General features: G+C 48.7%; 1 protein-coding gene across 3 annotated transcripts in view; it reads right to left on the minus strand.

Moving 5' to 3' along the window:
- Positions 1-16,489, minus strand: part of LOC149339465 (cell adhesion molecule DSCAML1-like) — a 240,909-nt gene that overhangs the window by 133,101 nt on the left and 91,319 nt on the right. Inside the window, exon 1 of one of the 3 annotated variants that reach the window (XM_089550485.1) lies at positions 2,131-2,222. The exons of the other annotated variants lie outside the window; for them this stretch is intronic. The gene's annotated coding sequence lies outside the window, so the exon portion shown is untranslated. Of the gene's footprint in view, positions 1-2,130; positions 2,223-16,489 lie in introns of those variants that run through there. 3 annotated transcript variants of the gene reach the window in all.

The raw sequence follows: 16,489 nt of genomic DNA on the forward strand, positions 1-16,489 counted from the left end.
ACATTTCGACTGGTATTGCAGAGAGACCTGTGCGCAAGTAGATAGCGACTCCCGCCGCTCTGTTGTGGTCTCTGCGAGCACCACAGCAGTATAGGAAATGTATGATTTCGAGAGGCTCTTCGGGATCCATCCAGGTTTCAGCAAAGCAAAGTACAGAGGAATGGCGCAGAATGTGATCGTGGTGTACGTCCTTGGCATGTGCGGCAAGGGAGCGTACGTTAAGAATGTGGTTGTGAATGATGAATGAAGTGCTGCCAGCGAATGACGCGTCCATTGGCTGTCTGCGTGTGTTACTGATGTGTGGTTAACATGTTAAGCTTCGCCTGTAAGAGTGGAACGCGACAGCGTCTTGCAACGCTGCCAGGGAGTCCACAGAACGCCATCGCCAATTCGGCTGTACGCCTTGCTGGACGGTAAATTTATTTTGTGAGGAAAGGAAATGTATCTCTCTCGCATATCTGGGTGGACACCTGCACCTCGCCGTAAGGAAAAGGGGGAAGATGGGAGTGAACGAAGACGCCGTATTAGCTAGACGCGCCTTTGTTCATTCCAAACCATTCAGCTGGCATTACGGAGTGGCCAGCGTGCTCGTATCGCACTCCGGAGACCCTGGTTCGATTCCCCAACTCGACCAATTTCGTTCTCGGTTTTATTGATTTATGCGGTCTAACTAGAAAGGTTAATTAGGCTATTTCATATTTATATTATTGTGTTTCTATCCATCGTGTTCTGTCATTAACCTGACAATTGTTGGAACTGTCTAGGATGTTCGACACAACGTATATGAAACGAGCAACGTCTTACTGAGTGTGGAAGTGCGTGGTGGTGGAGGGAACGCGGCTTCGTACTTATCTGTTTTTTTCTGCAGCGTCTCCTTCCGCGGACGCTGTTGTCGCTGCGGCGCGCGTCTTTCTTTTCTTTTCTTCTGACCTCTTCATTCTCCTCTATATTAATTAGGCTAATTGATTAATTAAGCAATTAACTAAACTCAGTCCAACTTAGTTGCAGCATCACTATACGATCCCTTTGATTGGTTGCATGGTTACTAGCCAAAGTACAATTGGCCCTATTTGAAATTCGCGCACTGTGACGTCACGAGCATTTCGACCAATTGAAAAGCGTGACATTGGGGGCGGAGCTGGTTACGAGGCCGACGCCGACGCCGACGCCGACGCCGACGCGAAACCCAGGAACGGACGCCAAAGAGCTGCGCTCTAAAATAATTTAAGTCAGAGTTTTTTAATCCCCCTTTGTTAAGAAAGTGGTCCCTCTTAGGTGCTTCGCAGCTACCATGGTTACGGACATCCGAGAGAAGTGGGCATCACGATAACATAGAGTTCTTAGATGCTTTCAAGTGACTGGAGTACCTCGGTGGCCAGGCGGCCGAGAGTTCCAGCATAGCGTCTGGCTATAAGGCAATTTCCAAAACTACGAGCTATTATGAGCCGCATACGGCATCTAAGCTTCAGAATCAGCCGATTTAAAAGCATTGTTTTCTTAAGTGCCCATATGTACTTATACTAACGCAAATATGGAAAAAGCAGTAATTTATATAACTGCACTCATATTTTCTTACTTGCCATCGAAGTTGTGATCCCTGAGGTTAATCAATGTTGCATAAAATACTCCATCCGCTTTAACCGCTGCCACAGACTTCACCAAAACGGAGTGCACGGTATGGAGTAAGTTCTCTTAATTGTGGGGCTGAGTTTCTCTTTGATACAACCATAGAAACTACTGGAAAGTTAAGCATAGAGCGGTTACTAACCTACATCGCATGTGGGCACTTCTGTTGGTAATTCAAATGCCAATTTATTCTCCACAAGGAAACAGTAGCCGTAAATGTTACAGGATTGCATGTTACAAGACTCCGCACGGTTTCGGTGGCAAGTGCATCTCAACATTATATAACAGTGTTGCAAAGGTAAGTCACCCTGACATGGCCTTATTAATTTGGCCCTTCAGTCGGCCTTTGAAGCTGGACTCAATGTGACACCGCAGACCTGTTGTTATTAACCCACCCCCATGCGACAGCTGAACAAGATACGTGAGCTGCGCTAAGCGCGTATCTTTCCTTAGACGCGGATCTCGCAATTCCCTTGTCGCCGTCCCCAGTGTAGCGGTACTCACCCGTCCGCGGCGATACGAACGGCAGGGGAACACGGTATTAATTGCCGCCTAATCTTGAGGAGCCACATCACTTCATCGCGTCGCGTCCAGCACACGCGCACAAACACACACGCACACACACGCACACACACTCTAGGGGCCGACAGAAGCCAGAAAACGGTGGCAGTACGGAGCGGTGGAAGGGAAGAGGTGAGGGGGAACAGCAGCGACACAAAGGCTGCGTTCCGGAGGTCTCCTAACAAGAGGAACTTGCGCAGGGCGAAGACACGCGGAGGACCCTGGTCGTCTGTGTATCTGCGCGGCTGCTTGTATTTGCTATTCCGGCTACAGAGCTGGAAGGCTGGATGGGGCACGACGCTGCGACGTACGCGCTTCTGTGACGTCTCCCGCGCGAAGACACGGCACAGTCGGGAAGACAACTTCCTTGATCGATCTCAGAGTGTGCGCCGGTTAATTACCGTCCCCTGCTGCGGGGAACCAAAACAATGTCTCTCGTGTCCAAGGTTGACCCGCCGCTGCCGGCACGGTATAGAAGACTTAGCGGGAGAACGGGGGGGAGCTGCTGCGAAAGAAGGACTATACGTCTTATCCTAAATGGGAAGGAACCCAGGAGAAGATCTGCCTTTCTCGCCTGATTCTATTCTTGTTATCGTTTGTCCTGACGCTCCTCAAGGCTGAGCAGGCAGTCCAACAGCTCTGACTGCTGAGTAACAGGGCCCAGAACACCAGAAAGAGGACAAACGAAGTAGAGAAAAGAAGAAGAAGAAAAAAAAAAACGCGACGAGCTAAGAGCGGGTCCGATCGCCGGCTCTGGCTCTGCTAGGAGATAAAGGCCCCGGCGCTAATTCCTGACGGCGTTGGCATTCCAGCTGGTTCCTTCATTACTTAGGCGTCCCGGTCTCGGGCGTTGTGGAATTTGTCTTATTGCGGCCGTCACGCAGACCGCAGAAGAGTTGCGCCAGGACTCTGGCAGGTCAGGCGGTTGTCGTCGTCTCCGTACGATCCGCGGTCCTCTTGGAGCGGCTGTGTACGGACGTGACAGCGTTTTTTTTTTTTTCATGCCCTTGCTTTCCTAGTGACATGCTCCACGCATTTGGGGTTGTGCTCATAATCGCGTCCATGAACCACAAACTTTTTCTTTCCTTTTGCTTATTAATATCTGGCAGCTGTATAATGAATCGCTGCGTGAGAAGGCCAGTGAGTGGTGGCGTGTTATGAAGTTTAGCCCTGGGAGGCATTCCTTTGCACGCTCATTATTTTCCGTGCCCTGTTGGATGTGGAGCAGATCATGCGTTCGCGTGACAGTTTGAAAAATAGCGCACAATGTGCGTTTGGCACTAAATACTTTCAATGCGTGCTGCTTTGTCTTCGTAGTGAAAGCTTTTAACTATTTGCATTGGCTTGGCAAGAAAAAAATTACGACCGTCCTTGTTTAACATTCTTGTTGCATTTTAGTGCTCTTGTTGCAAGTCCTCGTTATATTTACGTGGTGTTTGAGAGGGACAAAACAGCGCGCCATCTCCTAACTTGCTAAAAGAAGTTAAACTATTTGAGAGGCACTACACTAGCTCAAGGATTCACTAGTGATTAAAACTTGCAAACGCATTCATCGCAAGCATGATCCAACTTCATACTTAGTGGAGCGTCCTGACACTGTATCGAGGCAACTTTTCAAGTTAGTCTGCCTGTGGTTAACTTAAGTGATTTGAACATGCGCATGCATTTTTCCGGTCACAGTCTGTGTCAGTAACATGTGCATTGAAAGCAATACTGATGCGCCGTGACGCTCTAAACGGCTCCGTAGGACAAGTTTACGCTGCTGCTGAAAGAGAGCGCATAGGCAGTTAATAAACGTGACAGCACCGGTTGAATGTCTCCGCTGATGATGATGATGATGAGCCAACATCATCATCACTTCGTTAACACGCTTCCTGGAGAGAAACCAACGTTAAAATTTTGAATCATATAGGCGCCAAGTTTCCTTAATGATAAAGTCATTCTCAGACCCGCACAGTCTATCCGCCTGCATTTGAATTACGACTGCGTACTGGATGATGGGATATTCTACTGATTTTTTAGATGAAAAATGATCCTAGGCTATTCATGTGGACAGTGCGTTCGAGCTTACAAGAAACACATCAGTTCATGTCAATTCCTAATTCTCTGTAATCCGTCCACGTGCCGCAGCAGTATTCAGCCGCGAAATACCAACATGCATGGATGACTCTAAGCTTCGCTTGCATAGTTCCCCTTCTTTCGTGCCGCAGCAGTATTGAACAGCGAAATACCAACATGCATGCATGACTCTAAGCTTCGCTTGCATAGTTCTCCTTCTTTCTTCCAGGGCATGTATAGCCTATCGGAAACTTAGCTTTGGAAAATGGCGCCCGCGTATAACACGACTCGTACCATCGGAACAAAAGCGAACACACGCTTCCGGACGAGCAGCTGATGAAAAGAGGCGCCCGAGCATTTGAAAAGGAAAAAAGGATTACGGGACGAAATAATAAACGCCTTTACCGCTATTTCACCGCCTTTATACATTTCTGAAACATTCTCATGCGGGTGCTAAAGCCCAGTTTTGTTTATTACAAATTCCTACGGCGCCGTATGTATTCGTATCAGCCGTACGCGGGACGCCTTTTAATTCTGTCAGCCGGTTTTCCTTCGTGCCTTTTTTGCTTCTAATTTTTACATTAGGTACTTTCGCGTCATCGCGTTAAAGAAGAGCTGGAGGTTGAAGAAAAAGCATGAAAAAAAAAAAACGATGATAGCTCTGATGTGAGCACGGGGAGAGGAGACAACCGGAAAGTGAGGCCGGAAACGTGGGCACACAGAAGCGGACATCCTGCTCGCTGCCAGCGCTGAAAATGACGGCCACGTTTCAAGAGAACGCGCAAGAAAGGCGCGCTGAAATTGCTACTTTAACCGACATGATGATCAAAAAAACATTGAAAAGAGCGGAGTCCCATTGCGACGGAGAAATTCCCGGCCGTCAAATGTGAAGCGACATGAATCCGGGCTCTTTGTGCGGGGATTCGCGCAGGGCCCTATGATCTCAGTGGGAATGTGAGAATTCGGTACATAGGTATTGTTTGGAAAGCGAGAATGACAACGATATGCAAAGGCAATTTCGTCCCGTTAGTCGCTATAGAGGATCATTCGGGAGAGCAACTAAGTTGTACTATAGCATCGGTGCATTGAAATAAAGATTTTACATAGGCCTTGCAAAGTACGCGGAGCTCGCGGAACGCGTATATAAAAATTTCCGGCGCTACAGAAGTTCTGAAAGATTTTCTTTCATTGCGTCACGAATGTTCCAATGGATTAACTCGTGTCCGCCGAGAAGAGATTTTTAACGCATAAAGCGTTGTTATTTTTCATAATAGTCTGAGTACAAAAGGGAAAAAAATGTATGGAGAATTGAATCACGCGTTCTCAAAACACACGCTGCAGAAATTCTGCGTACCCCGCATATTCGGTCGCTGTTTAGATGCGATTACGTTTGCGCAGCAGTTTTCACGCAAAATCTACTCGCGGGATTTTATTTTAACTGTAAAGTTCTTGTATGCAAGTATTTTGGGGCTGACTTAGAACACTAAACAAATGGACTCCTTTAGACGCAACTACCGCTGTTTTCATCTTGATACGTTGATTTTATGGTCGTAAAACATTCCACTAAAATTCCAATTTTCTGGGCAAATTAGCGCGATACTTCGTGCCAGCGCACGCCACGGTGTCTCAGTGGCTTTAACGTTCGGCTCCAGATCCCAAGTTCACACGTTCGATCCTGGTCGGGCCAGCTGCATTGCGGTGGAGGCGAAATACAGGAACACCCTTGCGCTGTGCGATGTCAGCGGTGTAAATTAATCTGGAGCCCTCCACTGCGGCGTCGCTCATAAGACCATGTGTCGTTTCGGGACGTTTCACACCAAATACCATAATGCCAAACACTTTGTGCCTGGACGCATTTTTGTGCGGACTTGCGAATTCTAGCAATATATGCTGTACCCAGTATAACATCACCAGCGCGTCTTAGCTAGCAGCTTGAATTCTCTACCTCTACATTTTAGTGTTCGTACTTTCCAGAGCTTATACATGTCCTAGTTCATATTTTTATTACTGCATGCGTTCTGCATTCCTGCCAGTGGACACCTCATCTGTGCAAAATGAAGAATGTGGCTAAATGTGATTTATGAAATTCTGTTATAATCTAATATTATTATTCGAGTAGCAGTGCAAACTATTGACGTCTGTACTATCTGTTTAGTACGTAGTATGCACCGCGTTACCCAACAAAACGGTTTCTGCCTTGTTTGATGTGTTGTCGCCGTTCCTCTTATCTCTCCCTTTCTCTTCATTTAACATTTTAGCCTTTTTTGTCCGGCGTAAATGTCTGCTTGGAGTCAGTAAGTTATGGCGTTTAACCCGGATGACCATCCATCTCATCCCCCCCCCCCCCCCTCCTTAAGCACCTTCGCACGAGGGGCCTTGAGGTGGTTTAGATGTATTTTAATGAAATGAATGAATGAATATCGTTATAAAGAAGTAAGAATTTCGTTTAGTCAGATTCGACCGCTTCGCTAAGGCTGCGTGCTGCTAAACGAGTGTGTTGTTCGTTGCTCGTTGTGAAGCTGTGGTACGCTTTGTGCCGTCAGCGCCTTAACTAGCACTGACGAGCTCTCTCGACAAAGCAGTTTCCAGCGCCCCTGAGCGTTATTAGAGAACTGTAAGAATTGCGAAGGCATCGTTTCACTGCCTCCCTCTTCTTTTAAACGCCGTAACCACTTAGCTGTGCTCGAAGGAAATGTCGAAGGCGACAGAAAATCGACGGCACTGAATACGAGGGGCGTTCGATGATAATTTCCTTTGACCCACTTCATTTAAACCGAGAGCAACCAAACTTGGCACGTTTATAAGTCTTCTTCTACATAGGTTACACTCAGAGACGCACACTTATCCAATCTGTTCAGACCCCTGTAAACACCTCGTTTGTAGAAGTTGACAGGTTGCTCCAAAAGCCAAGTTGTGAGTTCGGAAACCAGTCTCATCATCTGAAAATGGTTTCCCTTAAAAAGGGACTTCATTGTTTGAAAGAGGTGAAAGTCCGATGGCGCGAGATCGCGTGAATAAGAAGGATGACGTAGAATTTCAGACACGCAGCAGGGTGCTTCCATCCTGGCAACACGGGAGTTGTGAACTGGGGAATTTTCTTGTAGAAGGCGGTCAACTTTCGAGAGCATGACCTGTCTCTTGTTTTTGATGGCCGCTCGCAATTTCCGCAGCAGTGAAGCACAGCATGCCCCAATAATCCAGGAACCCTTTGCTAGAAAATCCATCAAGTATACTCCGTGCTGGTCCCAAAGTACTGTGAGCATGACCTTGCCAGCGAATGGTCGGGCACCTACCTTCTTTAGAGGCGGTTAGGCCGGATGCTTTAATTGCATCGACTCTCCTTTAGTATCCGCATTATAGCAATGGACCCAGCTTTCATCCTGTGGGATCAATCTACTGAAAAAATCCTTGTGGCTTTCATGGAACATTGAAGCTCATTCCCGTTTTTGAAATGGTTTTATTGATTCATTAGGGTTTAACGTCCCAAAGCGACACAAGCTATGAGGGACGCCGTCATGAAGGGCTCCGGAAATTTCGACCAACTGGGGTTCTTTAACGTGCACTGACATCGCACAGTACACGGGCCCCTAGAATTTCGCCTCCACAGAAATTCGGCCGCCTTGGCCGGGATCGAAACCGCGTCTTTCAGGTCAGCCGCCGGGCGCCGTAACCACTGAGCCACCGTGGCGGGTTGCTTATGAAAAGGTGTGCGCAGCATGCGACCTTTCAACTGAAGGATCTTGACGACTGCTCTGTATTATTCCAGTGGGCCCTTAATCCAACCTCGCTCCGCTTCAGCACATCTAAAAGAAAGACCATTACAAGTTCATAACAGAAAATTAGCGTGCAACCTATAGATATGTATATTATTGCACCTCCGCAGTTTCAGCCTCCTGCAATACACAGAAGTGGGTCAGGGGAAATATTTAATAAACACTCCTCGTAGGTAATGAAATCGCTGGCACACGGTGACCGCGAATGGTGACTAACTAATGGCCTCGGACTATTTGCTTATCGCGCATGCGCTTTCGAATGGATCGTGTCAAAAAGCTATATAAGGCACCTGAACAAGCAGCGAATGCCGTCTAAGGAGTCCAGGGGGCGCCATTTGTACGGTCCAGACGAGCGTACGTGGATCACTGGAGCTGTCACGGAAAGTTTATAAGATAATTTAATATTCTGAGACTATGAACTACTAGCCGGAGAGCATGCCGTGTTTCAATGAAGTAGAGCAGTCCACAAGAGAGCTGCAGTACACAGGCGCACGACTAAACGTTATATGTTCTTGAACGCCACTCCTAATTCGTGGTCCGCGCTGTATGCCTAATGAGTTGAGTCGGTCTGCCAAATGGTTTCTCCGGGTATTGAGCGGCAAGAACGCGCCATTAACCCAGACAGAATTCATGTTCGGCCCCTGTCTTGTACGGTACGTAGAATAAAGAAAAACGAACAACGGCGCAGTTCGCCGATATGGCAATGCGTGCGCGAACGGAACGCGAGCCGCATTGAAGAAGCGGTCGACGGGGCGATATAAACTTCCACCCGGCCGATCAATACATTCCGCACCCATCATGGTTGGACTGTTGGGCTTGCCAGAACACAGCCGATACGCTAATCTGCCTGGCTCCGTTGCTTTGATTAGGTCGACCCAGGCGCTTTCCATCGAGCTTACACATTAGGTGGTTTCGACGACACGGTTATGCCCCCTCGCCTCTTCCCATTATACTTTGGAAGAAAAGTGCGAGCTGGATAGACGGAGCGAAAGAAACTGAGAGAAAGAGGAATAAGTTATAACATGAGGCCGAAAGAGGAGCGCCTTCGACGGAAGTGGGTGGATATAGGGAGAGAGAAACGCTGCCTTTCCCTGGTCCCGAAATGACAAGAACAGACTGTCCAATCGATGGCTCTTACTTTTACGCACCGCGAGTGGCATTATTTACTACTAGCTTTGTACCTACTACTCTAGCGCCCAAGGGTCATGGCGAGCTCTGGCGTAAGGCTTGAGGAAGAAACGAGAAGAACACTAACCAAAAGTACTGAACGGTCTCTCGCCGGCGTTCGATGAGAAACAGAAGCTAGCGACGGATAGCAGCAAGAGTGTGGTTGTAAGGGGAGGGTCGGAAGGGGGGGGGGGGGCAATGGGTATAGAAATACCCTAGGCTAAAAGCGGGGTAGGAAAGGGCGCCTGGAGGTCGGGTTAGAGGAAGAGGAGTTGTTGAAGCCTTGGGGATAGCAGGCAAGCCTGGAATGGATCGGTGGTGGCTAAACATCCATAGCAGCGCCACCACTTACACCACCACCGTCATCCGAAGCAGCAGCAACAGCAGAAGCTTAAACGGGGCTGCCACCGACGCCGGCGTGCGGCGGCCTGAGCAGTGGAGTCGGTGCTGCATACTAAGTAAAAACTCCATCAAACCCACGTGCGCTTCGTCGCCGGCCGTCGTGCTCCCCCGTCGCCGTGTGTAGTACGGAAACGCGCCTCAACAATCGCGGACATTTTATTGGCGCCCCCTCTCCACCCTCCTCCTTTCCTCCACGGCCACCAAACGCCACCCCGCGATCTCGCATGCCACGCAGCTGTCGCTTTAATGAGGCTTCTGGACTTGTTCCCTCCTCCTCCCCATCATCCTTGCGCCTTCTCTGCTCTTCTTCCTGTCCTGCTTCTCTCATGAACCTCCGCTTCGGCCCCGCTGGGAGAACCGGGCTCGAAGGGAGGATGGGGAAGCAAGGGGGAGGAGGAGGAAGAAAAGGGAGCGGCGCGGGAAACAAGAGGAAGTTAAGCGCGCGAGTCAAGGGAAGAGGCGAGGACTCTCGTCTTCGGCCTGGAACAAGAAAGTCAGCTGCCGCGGATTCTCGCGCGCCGCACCCGAGTAGTGGCAATTACAGTGAGCCCCCGCAGAGGGGAAAGAAGACGAATTGCGACGTGCCGCCGCCGCTAAGCTGCTGTCTGCGTGGAGACTTCTCGCCGCAGAGACCTCCGCTGCAGAGCTGCATACCCACGTGCGCGTAATTGTGCGTTTGTTTGTGTTTTTTTTTTTCACTTTTTGTTCTCTCTTTCGGCCGGGAAACAATAAGACCGGAAGGAAGCAACCGGCTACGCTCTGCGAAACCCCTCCGCGATGCGCGAAACTGCAGAGGCTTTGGAAAGGAGAACTGCACGTTAGTGCCGTATAAACGTTTCCTCCTTAAATTTGAAAAGAATGAAGGCTACTCAAGGGAAGGTGTTGCCGCCACGTGTAAGCAGCTGGAAATGCACGTAGATATTTTCCGCGAACTCCTTCTTTTGGTCTAGCATTCGCGCAAGTTCGGAGGCGTTGGTGTATAACCCCCCGTATACCCCCGTATAATCTTATAAACACCCGTATAATCTTCCCTGCGCAAGATCCGCTTTACAAAAAAAAAATAATTAATAAAGAGCGACTGTAGTCTTTTTAGCAATCATCTACAAAGAAGTTTTATTGAGAAGACACTGCTTAACGGGGTAAGACCAAGCCAGGATTCTTGTGTGAAGTCTCGCAGTAACTCGGCTAAGCTCGAGTTAGTTAGGAGGAGCGTCGCGCAAGCTGTAGACAAACGGAGGAAGCTCGGGTAAGTTTGCAGAACCGTCGCGCTCGCTGTCACCAAGCCGGAAGAGGTAGTGTAAATGAAGAGGGAGAAGCGTAATTTCGTGTACGTGTAGATGACTGAAAAAAGAGGAGAATGAAACATGCTGTCACACGTTTACTCGACTTAACTGCGTTAAAGCCCTACCACTTTTTTCGTCGTGCCTTTCCTTTGCCGTAATTTACAGTGGTAGTTAAATATTTCATTCAAAATTAAGAAACTGCACAATCGTCTTCAAAGTACGACAAAATGTTTTGCGTTTTGTGTTAGCTACAGATTTTTCTATAGTACCGCATCATTTTTCTGTAATATTTTTCTGCAGTTCTGTCACTACAAGGGACCGCACAAGACTACAAAAATTAAGTTAGTAAAAATTCGCGGTGAAGAATACGGTAAGAAATCTTCTGTGGCAAAAAACTGTCTTCTGTATCCTTCGTCAGAGATGAGAAGCTTCCCGGTGATAATGGTGAGGACTTGTGTGACGAAAAGTACAAGCTGCGAAAGAAGGTCCTTAGTGTAGAGGCACATAGTGGAGACAGAAGAACGGTTCCGTGCTACGCTCGCGGCGAAGGCTGTCTTTTGAGGGGAAGTACTCGTCGTTCAAAACTATCGCTTCAGCCGCTCGTATTTTACAGAGTGCAATTAATTTTTGCCAAGTTATACTGCCATAGGTATTCCTCTGACCGAAGAGACCCAACCCCTGCGCTTATGCCTTTATTATAACGACGTCACGGTCATTTTGCGCTTTCCTCGTTTGCCGATATTAGAGCCATTGGGAGCTCCAGAAAGCTACATATACTTCACAGTGCACGATTCCTTCACACGGCTTGAGCGTTCATCTGAGGGGGCTCAAAACGCATCTCTGTTTAGTATTTTTTTTTATGGAGTTAGAGTGCAGTACAGCGATGATGGTCTGCGCCAACTTGCCCATTGTCTTCCAAGGTATTCAGCATTAGAGGAGAGGAGGAAAGGCTAGGTGCACTATAAACATGAATACAACTACATGGGTGTAAAAAGGGAAGAGCAAGGTTCCGGGCTAGTTGGTAATGCATTTAAAGGCGGAAACAGCGCGAAGAAACACGAAAGAAACGACAATAAGCGCAAACAATAAGCGCAGAAATGTTGCGGCAATGACCTACCTCCACGCAGTGAGTCATCGTCTAAAAAAAGTCGCACAGCGCGCCGGTGTGGATGTCGTCTTCACGGCTCGCAACAAGCTTTCTGCCCTCTGTTTCAAAGTGAATAAGCCGCGGGAACCCCGAGAGTGCAGGGTGACACACTCTGACTAATATGTCCCGTGTGATTCAGGAATAATTTGCTCCGTGCCAGTGTTATGTGGGAAGAGGTACGAGGGTAACACCAAAAGTAAGGTCTCCAAAGGGCTGCGGCCGCAGGGAAACTATTTGCGTGACTGCTCGCCATACTGCTGTGTTCATTGTTCCCCGTCTCCTAAACAAGCCATGACGCAGCGCGAAAGGGGCTGTCAGTCTTAGCACGGCAGCCATTTTAAATGGAGCTCCCGTTTGTCGCTACCGCCAGGTGCGAAGTTCGCGCAGTTATTCGATTTTTGAACGCAAAAGGTGTTCAACCAGTCAAAACTCATCGCCAGTTGACGAAAATGTACGGAGAGGCATGTATGAATGTTAAAGACATCCCCAAGTCGTGTAGGGAGTTCGCAACTGGTCGCACTGAAATTCACGACGAAGAAAGAAGCGGGCGACTGTCAATTTCCAATGAGACAGTCGCGAAGGTCGAAAAAATGATGCGGCAAGATCACAGGATCACACTCGATGAACTCTACATTTTGGTTCTCGGCATTTCTAGAAGCACTATTTATAATATTTTGACATCAAAGTTGAAATATCGGAAGGTGTGCGTAAGATGGGTTCCGCGAATGCTCACAGACGACCATCAACGGCAACGCGTTGACTCCTCGCGCGAATTTCTTCGTCGTTATGGAGATGAAAAGAAGGCCTTTTTGGATTACATTGCTACGGGTGACGAAACCTGGGCATTGAACTTCACACATGAAACCAAACGAGAATCACGTGAGTGGCGGCATTCCTCTTCGCCCAAGCCGCGAAAATTCAAGCGAACACAGTCTGCCGGCAAAGTCATGGAAACTGTGTTTTGGGATCGAAAAGGGGTATTGTTGGTAGACCTCATGGCTGCTGCCACCACAGTAAACACGGACAGATATTGTGAGACCCTCAAGAAACTCAGACGGGCGATTCAAAATCGCAGAGGAGGAATTCTGAGCAAGGCCGTGAGTCTACTTCACGACAACGCTCGCCCCAACGTTGCCTGCCAAACCGTCGCTCTCCTGCGACAGTTTGGATGGGACGTCATCAGCCACCCACCCTACAGTCCGGACTTGGCACCAAGTGACTATCACTTGTTTCCAAAGCTAAAAGAACATCTCGGTGGAAGGCGCTTCACCGATGATGACGAAGTGATAGATGCGGTCAAACGCTTCCTCAACGGCATGGCGGCAAGCTGGTATGACAGGGGCAACAAAAACTGCCTCAACATCTGCAAAAATGCATAGACCGCAACGGTGATTATGTGGAAAAGTAGAAAAATGGTCTGCCTTTTAAGTGGTTTGTACATTGCTTAAAATAAACATTTATTTCGATTTATAAAAGAACAGGTGACCTGAATTTAATTAAGGAAGGAAGCAAGGAAGGGAGGAAGGAAGCAAGGAAGGAAGGAAGGAAGGAAGGAAGGAAGCAAGGAAGGAAGGAAGGAAGGAAGGAAGCAAGGAAGGGAGGAAGGAAGCAAGGAAGGAAGGAAGGAAGCAAGGAAGGAAGCAAGGAAGGAAGGAAGCAAGGAAGGAAGCAAGAAAGGAGGGAAGGAGGGAGGGAAGGAGGGAGGGAAGGAGGGAGGGAGGGAAGGAGGGAAGGAGGGAAGGAAGGTGGGAAGGAAGGAAGGAGGGAAACAGAAATGTGCCCATGAAAGAACTAAGCAACAGAGCGAACTATAGAACCACGAAAATAAAGAGACAACACAGCTGTTTGCAAAGACAGCAGATGAAGAAGGGAAAGTTATGATTGGTTCAGAGACGAAGATAAGGAAACGAACAAAAAAGAAGACGACAGCCTGAAAAAAAAAAAACAAGATGTAAGGGCATGGTTGACACAGGATGGAGGACACCCTGAAAGAGTGGGGTAGGGGGAAAAGGATTGCGCGAAGGTTTGGATTGTAAGTCAAGGATCGGGAATGAACTTACTGGAATGGAGCTAACCCGTTATTGCCTCTTTTTAAGAGGATCACACAATAATCCTCTGTTTATGACATCTTCAGGTATTATGCTATTCACGACGCCTATATGAAAGCGAACAGATATCATCTAAGTGTATTATTAGGGTCAAAATACGTACGACATCTATTCCTTTGCATATTGAAGTCATAAGTTTTCTGGTAACAGAGGTTCCAAACGCAGCACTGCACGACAATCTTCCAGCGTTTCGTCTCCCGGTCAGTGACATATCGATCACATCGAACTGACGAAGTTTGTCGCGTCGAAACGCTGCATGTTCCCGGTAACAACGCGCTTACGAAAGCAGAACACGTCAGCTGCACGCCGCCGTACACCGGCTCCAGTCGCTGAAATCTGCGTGGCATGCACGTGATGAATGCACAATGCACGGCCGGGCTGGTTAAAATATGCGCAACATGTTTCGTTTATGCATGCGGTTCACTCTAGCTATGAACATCCTCTAGTCAAGAAATACTCGAGACATTTCGCGAGAGCTCGAGTCATTGTCACGTTCATTCTAGAGGACATTAGCATTCAACCTCGGCCTTGCGCCGCGCCTTCGCGACAGGTTTAAAACTGCACGTTGTTAAGTTATTTAACCGCGGGGTTGGAGGGGCAGCGCGAGCCTTGGTTGAATTTTTATTCGCCCCTGTCTCCTCGGCGCTTCAATAAACGACGAGATATATCATGGTTGCGTCGTCCGAGGTTTCTACAATTCACGCTGATACTCGACGCTGTCGCGTAACTTTCTCCTGAATTAGGAAAACGCAGCACAAGCGAGAAAGGCGTTGGACAGTTCTTCGCGGGCGCATACGTTTGCGTTTTTTTTTTGTTATCTAAAGCCTCGTATAAAACTCGGCCACTCGAGAACGTCCTGCAATTCTCCGCACGTAAGGCGGTCGTCCAAAAAGTATATGCCTCTATGCTGCTTAGCTCAGCCGAGTAACGCTGGGCCCGAAGTGCACTGCTCAGACGCCAGTTACATCTCGTCGTGACGTAGACACGTATTCCTCTCTGGTTTGCGCACGCAAACGCGGGACTTTTTCTTCTTGTTTCCTTTTTATACCAGACACGTCGAACTCCGCTAGCTCCAAATGTATCGCCGACCGTCTGCCAGCCGTTTTCCGAACGGCTCAGGTCCTTAATGGACGCGCCGTAGATATATATATGGCGAGGCAAGAACCACCGCGTCGTGTCCCTGGGATGTTTTCCTGTCTTTTTTTTTTACTTATCTGTTTCTCCGCGCCATTCCCGTCTCCCACGCACTGAACTTCTTAAATGGCGCCTCCGAGCCTTGCTTGTGGGCGCTGTTAGGTGCACGTCTCGGGCTTGTGACCGGAGAGCAGCGCTCGCGCGCGCGCGCCTTCAGAATGGCAGGACATTTTAGAGCGAACAAGAAACGGCGGCGCCGGCGGACAGGAGACGTGAACGCCGGCTCTTTTGCTTTATTTTTCATTGCTTGTTCATCCCTCTCTATCTCTCGTGCTTTTCGAACGCGTAAGTGCGCTCTAACGCTTCTCTCACTCCACTCTTTCTCACAAGAAAGGTAAGACCTAGAGATTGTCAAAACAAGGATAACGACGCGAACGGCCGAGTACTCTCCTGACGCCTTTATTTGTTTTTCTTTTTATCCTGTTCGCCTGTGCACTTCACTTTGTTTTTGTTCATTTTTGTTCTCGTTCCGCCCAGTGCAAGGTACCCCCCCCCCCCCCCCCCCGCCCTCTTCACGGTGGACGGTGGTTTCATGGCGACGCAGCAAAGTCGTACACGACGTTACTATGGCCGCATTCGTGCCGACGAATGTCTCCTATAGCGCGCGCGACGTGCGTTTTGCTTCTACTTAGGACCCTTTCTCTACTATCTTTTTTTCGCCGTTTCTGTCGTGAGACCTAGCTGTCTCGGTCCCTGGAAAAGCCCTAGCCGCATAAAAGCACATGTGAACACACGTCTCCGTCGTCGTCGTCGTCGGTGGCGGCGTGGAAAGAGCCATTCATTACACCGGAAGCGGCCGTTTCATTCCCTGTTGCTTGTTGTTGTTTCTGTTACGCTTGTTGGGCAATGCGCAAAGCCAGGCCGCCACTGCCGACGCTTCCAGGCACACGTAAGAAAAACAAGAAATAAGGCTGCGACGAAGAGAAAGGAAAGATGAAAGAACACGCAAGAGACGCGTGCCCGCTTGTATAGCAGTATGCTTCCAAGTTTTGTTCTTTAAGCGTGACGTTTTGTGTGTACCATTTGACCGCCTACAGCGCTGCAAACGCGGAGCCCCACTGCACATAAGGCGCAGAATGAAAATGCATCTAGAAGAAGAGGGGGGTGGAGAGGCGGCGTCAAAATGCAGACGCGGAGAGGGTCGGCAAAACTGCCTGTTTGCCGTGACGC

This window comes from Amblyomma mixtum, chromosome 6 (genome assembly GCF_055824585.1).
Source record: "Amblyomma mixtum isolate Tamu chromosome 6, ASM5582458v1, whole genome shotgun sequence".
NCBI lineage: Eukaryota > Metazoa > Arthropoda > Arachnida > Ixodida > Ixodidae > Amblyomma > Amblyomma mixtum.